Genomic DNA, 16039 nt, shown 5'->3' on the forward strand with positions numbered 1-16039 from the left:
TATTGTACATCAAACATAAAATCGCAAAACAAAACCAACTCATAAGAGTGGTTGACTCAGGAGAGAGAAGGGAATAGAACTGAAGGCAGTGGCCAGTATTAAATATTAATCTGTACTATTTAATTATCTTATTTCCCAAAAGAGACTTAAAATATAAAGTGTTAACAGCTGTTAATTCTGAGTGGCAGAAGCATGAGTGTTTAGTCTATTACCCTTTGTACATTTATTTTAAATGTCTGAAAATTTAAAAAAATATATAGGGAAATGTCAAATTAGATTTTCAGCTCACTTTTATTGATTTCATGTGTAATCTTGAGCAAATCACATAGCTTTTTTCTAACGTGATTTTTAGACTGTAAAAAAGAAAGATTTACCAATTGTACTTGTAAAAATGGGCATTTCAAGGTGGAAAGGTGGGGAAGGGATCTAATATTTGCCGACTGTATGTCTGACATTAGGCTCTGCTCTACATGTGGTATGTAATTTAATTCCATCTTCATATTAAGCCTGTGATTTAGATAATACCAGTCCCAAATTGCAGATGTGGAAACTGGGATGAGGAAATTAAGCCAAACTAGGTTACGAATATCACTGGGGATACGTGAAGAATTGCCAGGAGTTCATGCGCACATTGAGTTGTAAAGAAATCAACGTCTAGACCTTCAACTCCCTAACATGGATCTGCAGAGAATAGTGAATCTCCCGCAGGTGGGTTCTGCATTCCCACCTCCTCTTTGTCAACAGCCCTTGTCACATTTTACAAAAGAAAAACAACCCTCTTCCCCCGCCCCACTCCATCGCTAATTTGATTTTGTTAGGCCCTCCTGGTACCTAACAAAGGGACCAGCCAAAATAAAGGGTGTTGATGTGGAAAAACGAATGACCCTAATTACTGCTTAACAAGAACTTTTGCAGCAAAGGTGGATTCTAATGCTTTGTTTTCAACAAAATTGCTGAAGGATCTAATGGAGTTGTCAGTTAATAAAGCATTAAAATTAATTTTTGATGATAGATCACGATGGGATCTTGGGTACACACCTCAGAAGAAATACAAAGAATTGTGTGACAATGCTGTGAGAAAAAAATTTCATTTCCTTCTGTTTCTGGGACCAAAGCTTCTTGGTGTTTACGTTCTTAAATAGTAAAAAAAAGAATCAAAATAAAATCGATACTGAACCCTATCTCATTCTAGCAATAAGTAATATTTATCCACAAATGCATGAACTAATTGAGAAACATCTTATCCATCTCTAAGATGCATTTCCAAAACATTTTTACACTGTACATTTAAATTATTTTTCAAATTTTATAAGAGTTAATTTTTTTGATCAATTGTTTATTAAGGATAACTCTATTCAGATAACTTTTTAAAAACACATAGAGCCTTATGGTGATAGGAAATATTAAAATTTCAATTGAATTGCTCTGGCTATTGGTGGGAATGTAAATTGGTGCAGCCACTATGGAAGACAGTATGTACGTTTTCAAAAAATTAAAAATAGAACTACCATATGATCCAGCAATTCCATTTCTGAGTATTTATCCAAACCAAAAACACTAACTCGAAAAGAAAAATGTGGGACTTCCCTGGTGGCCCAGTGGGTAAGACTCCACGCTCCCAATGCAGGGGGTCCAGGTTCGAACCATGGTTGGGGAACTAGATCCCGCATGCATGCTGCAACTAAGAGTTTTGCATGCTGCAATGAAGATCCCGTCTGCCACAACTAAGATCCAGCACAGCCAAAATAAGAAATAAATAAATATTTTTAAAAGAAAAGATAAATGCACCCCCAGGTTCACTGCAGCATTATTTACAATAGCCAAAATAGGGAAACAACCTAACTGTCCATCAATGGATGAATGGATAAAGAAAATATGGTTTATATATACAATGGAATATTATTCAGCCATAAAAAGAATGGAATCTTGCCATTTGAAAAACATGGATGGACCCTGAGGGCATTACACTAAGTGAAATAAGTCAGACAGAGAAAGACAAATACTGTATGATCTCACTTACATGTGGGATCTAAGAAAAAAAACACACAAAAAACAAGCTCACACATAGCACTGATTAGTGGTTGCCAGGGGCAGGGGGATCGAAAAGTAAAAATAAATTAAGTTTAATTCATGTTTTTATTTTTGTTGCAGAGAATTATAGAGAGAGAGCGATCAGAAGCCAACTTATAAACATAAAATATATTACATTAGGACAAAATTCTGTGGGAGAAGTGGAATGGAGATACGAGTTTAAGGAGATAAAAAGGAATGATGGTGGGTACGAAACGGCTGTTGTATTCAGATTCAATTGGACAGACTCAAAAAGTGATGTAACCATTTTATTTTAGAATGTCAGTATTTACTTTATACCCCCAATAACTTCCCTTGTAACTATTTAAACATGGGATGAAAAACGTTTAGATATCAACTTCCAATATGTGAGTGGGTAAATAGGTTTTCAAAATTATTTTAGGGAGCATGTGAGCAAAAAATGTTTTACTTTAAAAATGTTTTCTTTGTTTTTAACCTTTTTTTCTTTTTACTATAGGCACCAGAAGAAAGTTTGAAGACACCTGAGTTTATAATTTGCCCTGGGTCTTACAGGCAACAGGTGGTCAAGCTCACTAGCTACACAGCAGTGATTACAGCACTTACTTCAAAGAGCTGGAAACTTTATAGGTGAGATAAGCTGTCTTGAGTATATTAAATGCAATCAGAGCAAGAGACATTTATGAAAAATGCTATGAGAAAAGGGAGAGGTTATTTTCAGCTGGGGTATCAGAGAGGAGTCTGAACAGGTTCTGGCATCAGAGAGATGGGTCTTTGTAAAATGGGTACAATTTGGATCAGGGGAGACATGGGTGAGAGAAGGTATGAAGGATTAACTCATCCATCCATTCATCCAAGAACCATTAACTAGAAACATATCAACCAAATATAATAAATGAGCCTCGAAGATATCCTGATTGGAATAAACAAACTGTAAAAAACGTTTGGGAGACATCTGGGAAATTCTGAATCCTGACTGGGTATTTGTTGATATAAAGGGATTTTAGTTAATTGCTTTGAGGTGTGACAATGATATTGCACTTATGTTAAAAAAAAAAAAAGAAAATCTCTATCTTTTAGCAACATATACTGAAGTATTTCTGGATGGAATATGATGTGTTGCATTTGCTTTAAAATAGTACAGTGGGGCTTCCCTGGTGGTGCAGTAGTTAAGAATCCACCTGCCAATGCAGGGGACACGGATTCGAGCCCTGGTCCAGGAAGATCCCACATGCCATGGAGCAACTAAGCCCGTGCGCCACGACTACTGAGCCTGCGCTCTAGAGCCCACGAGCCACAACTACTGAGCCCACGAGCCACAACTACTGAGCCCACATGCCACAACTACTGAAGCCTGTGCACCTAGAGTTCGTGCTCCGCAATAAGAGAAGCCACCGCAACGAGAAGCCCGTGCACCGCAACGAAGAGCAGACCCCGCTCGCCGCAACTAGAGAAAAGCCCGCGCGCAACGAAGACCCAGCACAGCCAAAAATAATTAATTAATTAATTAATTAAATTGTAAAAATTCCTTAAAAAGAATAAAATAGAGTGTGTGTGCACGTTGGAGGAAATGGATAGGGAAATGTAAATGAAATAAAATTGGTGTTGATAATTGTTGAAGATGGATGTTGGGTACATGTTAGTTCATTATACTATTTTCTCTGTTTTGTATATGTTTATATTTTATAATGAAATATTTTTAAAACAAATATTAATTGAATGCCTACCATATTCCAAGTGACTAGAGGTATAAACAGGAAAGACACGTTGCCTGCCCTCAAGAAGGCTATGATCTGGTGGGGGGAAAAGATCCCCAAAATCAACAGGTCTGTAAAGGATCACCTGCTGTACTCACAGTATAAACCAACTGCCTTGGGAGCAGCTAATTCTGACTGACTTGGTCAGGGTTTACTCTGAAGATGAGGTAAGGCTTGACTGTTTCGCGAGTAGAATTACAGGACTTGGAGACCTATTAGACATAGAAGAAGGAGTAGAAGGAAATGGAAGTTTACCTTGGGCACCAGGGCGGGGGCGGCACACCATTAACAAAGACAGGGAATACAGGAAGAGAAATGGGTCAGGGTAGGGGTAGGCATCAGGGGTATACCTTTGAAATGTAGAGATGTCCAGGAAGACATTGAAACTGTGTTCTAGGCAGAAGTAACAAAGGTTTCCAAGGGGGATGTACAGGGTGCGTTTCGAGACCCTCCTAGACCTCAGGCAGATGGCCCATAGGGTCTGAGAGGGAAGAGGTGGGAGGTAAGGCTGGCCGAAGCGGTAATGTGCTCGCTGGGGGTTAAGCTGGACTCCACCATTGCCACCATGTGTGATGATCATGAAATGGTGCAACTGTCAGTAGGCTTGAGGCCCCTTGTGGAAGAAGACACTTGAACTCTGTGGGTTACAGGGATAGAGGAGTCATGAAGATGAAATATGCAGCATCACTTTGTAAAAAGAATCATTTACCAGAAAGAAGCAGCCACTTTGGATGACCACAGTAAAAGTGATTAACTCTCTTCTTTCATTGTTTTGGAAGCGTAGTACACTGATTTGGATTGAGGGCTCTGGAGCCATGCTGCTTGGTTTTAAATCCCGGCTCCAAAGTTTCTTAACCTCTTTGAGCCTCAGTTTTATCACCTGTACAGTGTGGATAATAGTGTCTAACGCGAAGAGTAAATAAAATGAGGAACAAATAAAATGCTGCATATAAACTGTCAGGTATGGGCTTCCCTGGTGGCGCAGTGGTTGATAGTCCGCCTGCCGATGCAGGGGACACGGGTTTGTGCCCCGGTCCAGGAAGATCCCACATGCCGCGGAGCGGCTGGGCCCGTGAGCCATGGCCGCTGAGCTTGCGCGTCCGGAGCCTGTGCTCTGCAATGGGAGAGGCCACAACAGTGAGAGGCCCGCGTACCGCAAAAAAAAAAAAAAAAGAAAACTGTCAGGTATGTAATACAGTTTCAATAACTTAGAATCATTGGTCAGAATGTACTTTTTGAAGAGAAGGCAAAGGACTCGACTACTTCATATGCCGATAAATGCTTCATATTTCCTTCCCAGGGTGCTTTAAATTCTGTCGAAATCTAAGACCCTTCTCCTCAGGCCTATTTCATTACTCAAACAGAAATGAAAAAGATCAGATCTGAGATCATACCATCTGATTTCAGTCTGTTTAATTTCTTTTTGCTTCTTGATGCTGAAAACATTACCAGAATGTGGCACACAAGTTCACAACTTGGGCCGCCTCTTTCTTTTCATCTGTTTTGCTTATTCTGCAACACAGTCTCCCACATATTTTAAGTGGAACATTGTGTTTCCATGACCCACAAAAGTTGAGTTCAAATCCAAGGAGATGAAGTGTTCAGAGGCAGACAGGGCTGGCCTAGGGTGTAGACCAAGCGTGGGCAACGTGGAAGATCTGGGCCTTGCACCTAGTAGGAGCACATCAGGAATATCTAAAGAAGGGGGGAAGGGAGGAAAGAAGGTGGGGGCCGGAGAGGAGGGGGGAAGGAAAGATGGAGAAAGGAAGTGGGGAGGAAGAAAAGGATCTTGTGAGGAATGAACCACAACTAACACTGATGAGTGCCAAAGGATGGCCAGAAGGTTCCCTGGGAGAGGGCCCTTCATAGAGCCCTCCATCTTGGATGGCTGTTTGGGGGCTGGGCGCTGGGCCGCTACTCTATTCCAGGAGTTGCCTGCAGCGGAGCTAATTGTTCAGAACCTTCTTGGGATCAGGGTCGGGCAGATCGACTTCTTTTCCTAGCAAGCATGAAGCCACAGCCTCTCCTGCCAACCAGAAAGACCAAACATCAGTGCTTCTGAGGGCTTGTTATGAGAAAAGGGAAGGGCCACGCGCCTGGTGCCAGGGGAGAGAAGGGAACCTTGCAAGGGCTTAGGCTTTCTCATAAGGGAGGCCAGCGCCCAGTTTGTGTACCCCTGGGGAAAATAGGAGTCATCAGACTGGATTTGCTTGATCTATACTTACGGCTGGCCGCCCTCCACCCAGCCCTCTGATCGGCATCTTAACAGTGGAGAATTCCTTTAAGCAGATGGAGGGCCCGTCTTCCTCGTGGACCCCAGCTGTCATTTCCTCTGGGCTAGGCAGGCTTCTCTCATCAGCAATCCCTCCCTACTGATTATCCCGCCACATGCTCTCATCTCTCAAATGAAAAAGAGAGAAAGGAATCTTCTCTTGTCCCTAATTGTCCCTCCCGTTCCACTCCACTTCTGTTCCCCTTTACAGTGAAACAGCTCAAAACAATTGTCTATACTATGCTGTCTCTACTTCAGCTCCAATTTCCTCTCCGAACCCGTTCCATCAAATCCTTCCACTTTCCTACACAGGCACCACCCTAATCGAAACCACCATCCGCTTTGATAGGGACTATTGGGAAAGCATCTTAACTAGTTTTCCTGTTTCGATCCTCAGTCTCCTCTGAATCTTTCTCCACATGGTAGTCAAGGTAGTCTTTTAAACACATGAAAGGATGCTCAACATCACTAATCATTAGAAAAATGCAAATCAAAACTACAATGCGATATCATCTCACACTGGTCAGAATTGCCATCATCAAAAAATCTAGAAACAATAAATGCTGGAGAGGGTGTGCAGAAAAGGGAACCCTCTTGCACTGATGGTGGGAATGTGAATTGGTACAGCCACTATGGAGAGCAGTATGGAGGTTCCTTAAAAAACTACAAATAGAACTACCATATGACCCAGGAATCCCACTACTGGGCATATACCCTGAGAAAACCATAATTCAAAAACAGTCATGTACCAAAATGTTCATTGCAGCTCTATTTACAATAGCCAGGACTTGGAAGGAACCTAAGTGTCCATCGACAGATGAATGGATAAAGAAGATGTGGCACATATATACAATGGGATATTACTCAGCCATAAAAAGAAATGAAATTGAGCTATTTGTAGTGAGGTGGATGGACCTAGAGTCTGTCATACAGAGTGGAGTAAGTCAGAAAGAGAAAAACAAATACCGTATGCTAACACATATATGTGGAATGTAAAAAAAAAAAAGGTCATGAAGAACCTAGGGGCAAGATGGGAATAAAGACGCAGACCTACTAGAGAATGGACTTGAGGATATGGGGAGGGGGAAGGGTAAGCTGGGACAAAGTAAGAGAGTGGCATGGACATATATACACTACCAAATGTAAAATAGATAGCTAGTGGGAAGCAGCCGCATAGCACAGGGAGATCAGCTCGGTGCTTTGTGACCAGCTAGAAGGATGGGATAGGGAGGGTGGGAGGGAGGGAGATGCAAGAGGGAAGAGATATTGGGGATATATGTATATGTATAACTGATTCACCTTGTTATAAAGCAGAAACTAACATACCATTGTAAAGCATTTATACTCCAATCAAAATGTTAAAAATAAATAAATAAATAAAAATACAAATAGGACCTAGAATACTACTGGACAATGAAAGAGAGCAAACTATGGATACACACAACTTGGATGACTCTCAAGGGAATTAAGCTGAGTGAAAAAACCAATCCCCAAAGGTTACAAACTGTATGGCTCATTTACATAACATTCTTGACAGGACAACATTGTAGAAATGGAGGACAGATGAATGATTGCCAATGGCAGGAGACTGGGGGGACTGGGGAGGGGGTTGAGGCTAAAGGAGCAACAGGATGGATTCTTGTAACGATGGAACTATTTTGTATCCTGACTGAGGTGGTGGATATATGAGTCTACGCGTGATAAAGTTGGATAGAACTAAATACACACACGATCACAAGTAAAACCAGGGAAATAATAAGATTTGTAGATTGTACTAATGTCAGTATTCTGGTTATGATCTTGTACTATAGTTTTGCATCGGGGGAAACTGGGTAAGGGGTACATAGGACTTCTCTGTATTATTTCTTACAAATGTATGTGAATCTACAATTATCCCAAAAGAAAAAAGAAATAGGAAAGAAATATAAATCAGGTCATGTCATGCCCCAGGGGTGAAGCCATTCATTCACTAGCTTCCCATTGATTTTGGAATAAAACCGTCTGTTGACTAGGATGCAGTCCATGATCTAGTCTGTGCCAGTCTGTCCAGGCTTATGCTACCCTCCCCAGCTCTCCTGGTGCCAATCACAACCACCACCTCATAGTCCTAAAGCAGCAAGATTTGCCCCCTCCTGGCTTTCATATGTCTGCTCCCTCTTTTCGCAAGGCTTTTCCCTGGCTCTTCCTATGGTTGCTTCTTTCATAACTTTCAGGGCTCAGCTTAAATGCCACCTCCTCCTTTCCTAACCACACAATTTGCACCCTCTCCTTTTGCTGCACAGGCCTAATCCCAAATTTGATTATTTTCTCACTTCTTAATCGTCTGTCTCCCCACTAGATTGCAAGCTCCCAAGGCAGGGTGGCGGGTGTTCTGCTTGACTCTGCCATGTATCCTCAGCGCCTGGCACTGTGCCTGGCACACGGTGAGGGCCCAGTAAACCGAAGGCTGAGTGAATGAATGAGTAGCCACGTGCCGCTTTGCCATCAGTGCTTTTTCGAATGATGCAAAGCCCTCTGTATGGTAGCTTTGGGCTCATGATGGGGCTCCTTTCGCTCCCCCCGGCCGATTACTAAGGGAAAGGGTCGCCGGTGGGTCCTTCGGCGTCCCTCAGAACCACGGGGCTCCTGCAGTCTGGGCCGAATCCGGGTGCGCTCCGGACACGGGCCGCTTTGCAGGGGGTGTGCTGGCTAGCGTAGGCCACCGGTGAGGCCACCTTCGCTCGACTCTCTTTGTTGCTCCCACCTCCCCAGCGCCGGCCGCGGCTGCCTGCAGTGACTCGTGACTCCCCGCCGGCCTCGAGGGCTGCGGCGCGAGGGCGGGGGTCCCCGGGCGCCCCCAGCCCGCCCTCCCCTCGGCCTCCGGGGCGGGAGCCGGCCCTCCAGGAAAGCGCTCGCCCCTGTCTCCTCGCAGCCACCTTCCCCGCGCGGCCGCGCCTTGCAGTCAGCGGGCCGCCCCCCGAGACGGAGGCACGTGGCCGCACGGGGTGCGTGGCGCCCTCGCCCGGCCCCCGGCCGGGCCGGCTCCCGCGCGCGCGCGCGCGTCCCGCACCGCAGCCCCCGCAGGCCGAGCCCCGGCTGGCGCACGCCCCGCCCCGCCCCGGGCCAGCCGCGCCCGCCCCCGCCCCCGCGCGCGCGCGCGCCCTCCCTCCCCGCCTCCCCCACGTGCCCCTCCCCTCGCGCCCCTCCCGCGCCCTAGATCCACCGCCCGGCCGAGGGGGCTCAGTCCGCAGCCGCCGACGCCGCCGCCGCGCCTTGGCCTCGGTGCAGGCAGCGGCCGCCGCCGAGACAGCCGCGCGGGCGAGCATCCCCAGGCTGTAAGCCCGCTTTCTCTCCGCGTGTGCGTGCATGCGTGTGTGCCTCCCGCCCAGCGGGCCCGCGTCCCGGGGGAGCGGCTGCCCTCCTGCCCCGCCGCCGCCGGTCGCGGGCTGGCCCCCGGGGCGGGTATCTGGGGCCTCGGGCCTCGGCCGGCCGGCCGGGGACGGGGGCTGCGGGATGGCCGGCCGCGGGGTCCCCTCCTCTGCCCTCCCGCCGGTGCGTGCCTCAGCCTCCCTCGGGCTCTCGCCGCAGGGGTGGCGGGCGGAGGGGACCGGGAGCGCCTGGAGGTGGGGGAAGCGGGAGGGAGGAGGGGGCTCTCCCTGGTTTCCTCTGCGGAATGGTGGGGAGTGGAGAGAGAGGGAAGGGGTTCCCTGGGCTTTCTGCCCGAGGATGGCGGGCAGTGGGGGGAGTGGGGCGAGGTGGGGGGCACCTCTCGGTCTTCTCAACGAGGATAACCGGCTGGGAGAGAGGTAGACGGTGGGGAGAGCGGGTGAAGATGAAGTAGAGGGCTCCCCTCGGTTTCCTCCTCGAGGACGGGGAGGGAGTGAAGGGGAACCGGCCTCGGTTCGCACGACGAGGTGGGCGGGGGTGGGCGTGGGAGGGAGTGGAGGTGAGGGGCTTCCAGGGTTTGCTCGTCGGGGATGCTGTGGTGGGGAGGAGGGGGGAGCCGCGCTGGTTCTTCTCTAAGGGGATGGCGGGGGGGGGGTTGGCGAATGGGGGTGGGGGGAGGGGGGGTTTCAGCTCCAGCGCGAAACCTAGAGAAGCAGGAGGAAGGTTTTGTAACATGGGTTGAGCCTTAGAAGGTGGATTTTCAAAACTGCAGGGTGTGACCTTTCCGTCTCAGAAAGCGTGAAATCCCTACAAGGTGCCGTCTGTTCTAGGCTCTGGGAGAGAGGTTTCTGCTTTCGAAGTTTCTCTTTCTCTTCCATTCCTCGCGGCCTCTTCTCAGGCATCCAGGACTAGGTGGAGGTTTGGAAATCAGCAAGGAAAGATTGTGTGTGGTTCGTGTTCGGTGCTATATTATCTTCTGCGTTTGAGACTGTGCGGGATTCTCAGGTTTGTTTTGATTGCCCTTTACAATAAAAACCCTGTACCAGCGAGACCCCTTGGGACAAGAAGAGAACAAGGTTTATTAAGGGGACTCCAGGTTTGGTTTTTTAATTTCCTGAAGTGCAAGAGATACGTCGTTGTAGCATTTTGCTTGGCTTTCAGAAGACGTAGTAATAGAATAAACGTATGTCTTTGCTGGAAGTCCCCTATATTCATTTAAATTACTCCATCGGGATTATCTGAGCCCCCTTTGATTTGAATTTGGAATAGATCCAGATTTCCTAATTGGAGCCATCATTTTGTAATTGCCTGTAATTCTTTCCTGGGTTATCAAATCTATGGCAAGCTTATAGAGCACCAGGAATAATTTTTTTTCGTTATCTTGATTAAGACAGTTTTAATGTAAATTTTATGTTGTTCTTTGGAAATGTGAACATTTGCAGAATAGCATACATTTAAATTATGAGCCCCTTGGAATTTTGCAAAGCCTTTCCCTCCCCAGCTCGTCTCCAGGAACAGAACCCTCCCCATTCTTTACACTGAGGAAGCAAGGGCTTCTGGGATGGTAGCTTTGCCTTTGGAAACTCATGCTCATATTTGCTTAGGAAGAATACATATTGAAAAGGTTTAGGCCTTTAATGTGGTGATGCTATACGTGCTTTCCCATTTTGGTTACATAAGGTTCCAATCTAGTCTTTACCTTCAGTCTTTAAAAATGCTTATTTAACATTTTTCAGAGCAAATATAATCTTTATGCAACAGGAAATTGGTCAGATACGCCATGATTTGTGTGAACCACCTACCAATAAGTATATAGTCTAAGACTACCATATGGATTCTGTAACCATATATGGTTTTTGAAATTCTAGGCTGCCATTCCCATATTGAATTTTTGGAGAAGGAAAGCGCTCTTTTGTTTTTTGGGTTTTTTTTAACCAAGTCTAGATTTTTGAGTGAAACTTTTAAAAAATGGTGTAAGATTTAAATTGGGAAAATTCCTCTTATATGATACCAGGAAATTGAAGCTAATTTAATATGGATCAAACTAATGGACCACTTAAACATGATAATTTACTTGTGTACTGGAAATGATAAACTGGAAATGTTTTAAGTGGAAATAGAGGTTTTGGTCTCAAAGGTGGATGAGAATGCATTTATTGTTTTTTTTTTTTTTTTTTTTTTGCGGTACGCAGGCCTCTCACTGTTGTGGCCTCTCCCGCTGCGGAGCACAGGCTCCGGACGCGCGCTCAGCGGCCATGGCTCATGGGCCCAGCCGCTCCGCGGCATGTGGGATCTTCCCAAACCGGGACACGAACCCGTGTCCCCTGCATTGGCAGGCGGACTTTCAACCACTGCGCCACCAGGGAAGCCCCATTTATTGTTTTTTATAAATTTATTTATTTTATTTATTTAGTTTTGGCTGTGTTGGGTCTTCGTTGCTGCACACGGGCTTTCTCTAGTTGCGGCGAGCGGGGGCTACTCTTCGTTGCAGTGCGCGGGCTTCTAATTCCGGTGGCTTCTCTTGTTGCAGAGCACGGGCTCTAAGCACACAAGCTTCAGTAGTTGTGGCGCACGGGCTTAGTTGCTCCGCGGCATGTGGGATCTTCCCGGACCAGGGCTCGAACCTGTGTCCCCTGCATTGGCAAGCGGATTCTTAACCACTGTGCCACCAGGGAAGCCCCGAGAATGCATTTAAACACTATTATTTGCACCATTTCTAATGTTAATGTGATACCCATTCTATATACTGGGCAATGATCTTAAAATAATACTTTAAGAATACAATTTAAATCTGACTTTTTTTCTCTTATGAATAGAATGCTGGGAGTGGTGAAATCTTTTGCAGAGAGAAGCATGTGATGGTGGTGGGCCTTAAGTTTCTCTAGACAAAAAGAGTAAATGGAGTGTCTTTTACGCAGCTTTTTAAGAACCTGTTGTTTGCCCTGCGGGACTGGAGAAGGGAAAAAAAAAGATAAGGAACCTTGAAAAATTAACAAAAATATGATCAGATATCTTTCTAAATATTCTTTAAATTTTTGCTCATATCCATTTGAAAAGTAATTTGTAAGTCAAGGCTTTGCGTAAGACATTGACTCTTACCTCTAAAGTTTTGACGTTTAAAAAACCCAAAAAACTGTTCACTGAAGGATGGCAGCTAACCTCCTGAGGCTGATCCATCCCTGTTTTCCTGCTTCCACCTCCCGGCTGCCTCCTTGCCCTCTTGTGCCAGCAGCTTTGGCTTTTATAATCTTGCGGGAGTTGAACAAATGTTCGTGCTTGCTTGAACTTTGGGCCTTATCTGTTTGGCTGCTTTCCCCAACTTTTGCCTACAAAATTTTTTTGGTTAATTGAATTTTCCAGTTGTTTGGGTTTGGAGTAAAAGGGAGCAGACTGTAATTATTTTCTCTTAAAAGATCTTTTCTTTCAGCTCCTGTTGAACGAGAGCAAAGAAAGTTTCTTTTTTTTTTTTCAACAGAGTACTTAATTAAGCAGAATATATGACCATTTATTTATTCAACCAACATTTACTGAGTGACCGCCTCTGTTGGAGGCTCTGTGCTAGGTGCTGGGATGCACAGTGGATAAGAAATGGCTCCTGCTTTCTGGTGCAGTTATTAAAATGAAAAATAGACAGTGAATTCGTTGTGAATAATCAAGAGTTGTCCAGAGTCTTTTGGACTTTAACATAGCACTTTATGTACAGTAAACATGCTTTAGCCATGCAAACAGGGGAGCCGTTTCTTTCCAGAGTATTAGTCACTGCATAAATTCCATCTCACCTTCCCAATGAAGACATACGTAGTCAGTTTGGGTAATAACATGGTTTATAAGTCATCTTAAGGTCAATGACCTTTTAACGTTTTATGTAAAGTAATTAGGACATAGCAGATTCCTTGATATTAAAAGTTCAGCATTTTGTATGACTGTATAGAGTAGTGAAAAGATAACCAGGCCAGCATTCCTTCCTGTGACTTAAAGCAGCTTCTGACAGCACATTGGGCCAAAAAATTTATTTTTCTATGGTCACCTTTGAATTACAGGTACTAATGAATGATGGAGCCCAGAGGAGTAGATAAGACTAAATGGCAGGGCGAGTAAACCTTTGTCCTCCTGCAGGGCTGCCTACGGAGGTGGCTGAGAATTCCCATCTGCAGAAAGTGCTAGACGAGTGGTTTTTAACTGGGGCAGTTTTGTCCCCTAGGAGACATTGAACAATGTCTGGAGACAGTTTTGGCAGTCACAGCTTGGGGTGTGTCTAGTAGGTAGAGGTCAGGCAAGGGGCTTAAACATTCTAGGATGCAAGGGGCAGTCCCCCACACTGGAGAATCATCTGACCCAAATTGTCAATAGTGCTAAGGTTGATGTAATTTCCTCTATGAAATGCAGTAGAACTTAACTTCAGGAGAGTAGAGAACACTAACAGTGTCTTGATGTGACTGAGTTGTTGGCCAAGCTTACTTTACTAGTCTTTAAAGTGACTAGTACCTGAACATCGACCCAAATCATGAAGACCAATAGAAGCTACCATTTATGGTACTTAGCTCTGTGCCAGGCACTTGTATACCTTGTCTAGTCTCTTCATTTTTAAATTAAGAACCAGGCTCAGAGAGGTAAAGTAATTTGCCCTTGGTTGCACAGCTGGGCGCGGTTAGGAGACATCAAAATTGAGATTGTCTTACCCCTCAGAAGTTCATGGTTTTGAGCACAATGTCGTACTGTCTCCCTTGCTGTGTGCTCTATTCAAAGTCTTAACAAAATTAAAATTACTACATGTGCTATATACCATTGAGTTTGCTGGAGAGTAATTAAAACCATGAATGTTAAACTTGATCATACTTGGAGTAAGTGGCCAGGAGTAGGGGGCGAAAGGGAACTGGTTACTTGAAGGCCTACGCTAGTTCTAGAAAATATGTGGGTTGAATTTACACCCATTATGTAATTTGATCCTCAGAGGAACTCTGCAGAGTGGTTATGATGCACATTTCATAGATGAGGTTAGTTAAGTAACTTGTTTAAGATTGCACAACTAATAAGCGGCAGAGTTGGGATTTGAACTTCAGTCCTGTGACTAAGCCACTGTCCCTTGCTGCTTGGTCTGGAGCTTGGTGTTGCTGAAGGGGAGTGAGGCGAGGACCCTGCTGCAGAGAGGTGAGTTACTGGTCCTGGGTAAAAAGTCGTTTCGGAGGTAATGTGTTGTAGACACAGATCACATCCAGGTGGAGAATGGAGAGGTGAACTATAATGCTATACCTTCCTCAACTGAGGAGAATTCAGCTGAACATGAAGTTTGTTCTAGAGATCTACCCTCACTGAGCCTGCAGTTGTCATTTGGGGGAACTTTATTGTCTGTCTTCCTTGAAAATTGTACTTTTTATGGTGGTGAAGCTGGAAATTACCTAATTATGTTTATATCCTTTCTGCAGCTTACCTTCAACCTTTTTTGGACTGTCGTATAGAACTTAACAATGATAGCATTTAGTTTTGTAGTCTTTGTACACAATTTAAACATTTATTTTTGCTGTGGACGTTGTTTTTATAACAAGCGTCATCAAATTCAATATTTGTGTTTTCCATATGGGGGGTGTGTTTTGTTTTGACAGCTAAATATTTATTTTAACTTTTGATGTGTTGTGTTTTAGAGCATAGCAAGAGAAAAAAAAAAAAAAAACCCAGCCCAATAGCAACCATATTTTGTCTGGAAAGCTTTTTTTTTTTTTTTTTTTTTTGTGGGTAGAAGAAGTACCTCATGTTTCATTTCATTTACTTTAAACTGGAAAGGAATTTTAACCATGCTTCTCAAGGGCCAGGATGCTGGAAAAAAAAAAAGTTATTTAGATAAAACGTATGTTTTGATTTCCACGTAGGACTGTGAGCCATAGATTCTGATTATAATAATAATGTCCTGATTCTGACTACAGCGGCCAGCCACTTGGGTAATCAACCACTGTGTGCAGACACGCATTGTGATACTGTCTGACTTCATATCACCGCCCCCCCGTGATTTTAGAGTAGACTTGAGAGATCTGGTAAAACTTGCAAGAATGCACTAATCCTTCTGAAAATCTATTTTTTAAATGATAAGAGTGGTACTTTTTCATTGTAGAGAAATTTAGAAAATACAGACAAGCCTAAAGAAAATAAAAATCAGTTATAATCCACCACCCAGAAGTTAGTGACAATGTTTTGTATTTCTTTGTTAAATGCAGTGATTTTTTTCATGGTGGACTCAAGTCCATTGCAGAATCTCCAACTTATAAGTGTAGTCTAAGGTTTTTTAAAAATTTTAACAAAAGATCCTCTGAATTACTGTTGCATCTCTAGATAGAAGTCATGGCCATGAAGAGTGAAATGGGAACGCCACCCGAGAGTTAGAGAATGATCATGTGGCCTCCTCATGTAAGCTCCTTAAAATTCTTTCTCCTCCAAGTTGAGTAGTAGAATTTCAGCGCTAGAAAGGGCTGTCAAGACCCCGCCCCCCTGCTTTGTTTTAGAGGTGAGAAAACTGAGGCTCAAAGGGGCCAAACACCTGATCCAAGGTCATGTGATGTGTTAATGTCAGAGTTCCAATTTGAAGTTTTAGGTCCTCCATACATAG

At 44.5% G+C, this 16039-nt stretch overlaps 1 protein-coding gene across 3 annotated transcripts in view; it reads left to right on the plus strand.

The window, feature by feature from the left end:
• The first annotated feature begins 9240 nt into the window (after window positions 1–9240).
• FHL1 (four and a half LIM domains 1) overlaps window positions 9241–16039 on the plus strand; it is a 61060-nt gene continuing 54261 nt past the window's right edge. Inside the window, exon 1 of one of the 3 annotated variants that reach the window (XM_033403666.2) lies at window positions 9241–9392. The gene's annotated coding sequence lies outside the window, so the exon portion shown is untranslated. Of the gene's footprint in view, window positions 9393–9590; window positions 9610–10257; window positions 10450–16039 lie in introns of those variants that run through there. The other 2 variants (XM_049704970.1, XM_033403667.2) reach the window with 2 other exon arrangements.

This window comes from Orcinus orca, chromosome X (assembly GCF_937001465.1).
Source record: "Orcinus orca chromosome X, mOrcOrc1.1, whole genome shotgun sequence".
In the NCBI taxonomy this organism is placed as follows: domain Eukaryota; kingdom Metazoa; phylum Chordata; class Mammalia; order Artiodactyla; family Delphinidae; genus Orcinus; species Orcinus orca.